Consider the following 782-nt stretch of genomic DNA (forward strand, 5'->3'; position numbering starts at 1 on the left):
GCAGGTCATTGTTTTGCAAATTTAAACCTGTTGTTTGTCATTGCCGTTGTGGTTCCTTAAACTTCCTCATGAAGAGCTAGAAGAGCAAACTCTGGAGCATCTTCTGGTGCTTCCCGTGTTGAAGGAGGCCCTACTGTTCGCTCCATGCTCATCCAACTGCTTCTTGGGGTTCTTTTCCTGATGATTTTTCGATCGAGGCGGACAATTAAAGTATTCACTTCAACACTGCGCCAAGGAAGTGGCCGTACACACAATTTTTTCTTCTTTGGTACATCCTGGTCTGAACCGGAAGTATCACCTGCATCTTGTGAATCCGGTTCAGACAAGGATTCCTCAGATGACATGTAATCAGCTGTTAAGACACTTCTGAATTTTTCCTTATCAGCCTCATTTATGCTTGTTGACTCCCTTAGAGCCTTCTTGCGGTTTGTACGTTTCTAAAGAAAGAACAAAGAGAATACATTAACAATCAACACAAGAGTAACCTATGGTACAAAGTTGCAGCAATAATCTTACAGCTCAAACCAAACATGAACTAATGAGGCTCTGAATAATTGGTGATACGTTGTACATGTATTCACGTACATAAACGTTATGTGCGCTTGATAAGTTAACAAAGTTACTTTCATAATTCTGGATATTTAGTTTTGGAGAATTTTTTTGTACAAGTTTGACCTCCTACTGTACTCATGCATAGCTTACAGGGGTTAATTCATTAGCATTTTACAGTTTTTGACCAATTCTGTGGTAAGATTTTAACATTGAAATTTTACTAAATAAAG

This window comes from Montipora capricornis, unplaced genomic scaffold (assembly GCF_036669925.1).
Source record: "Montipora capricornis isolate CH-2021 unplaced genomic scaffold, ASM3666992v2 scaffold_439, whole genome shotgun sequence".
Lineage (NCBI taxonomy): Eukaryota > Metazoa > Cnidaria > Anthozoa > Scleractinia > Acroporidae > Montipora > Montipora capricornis.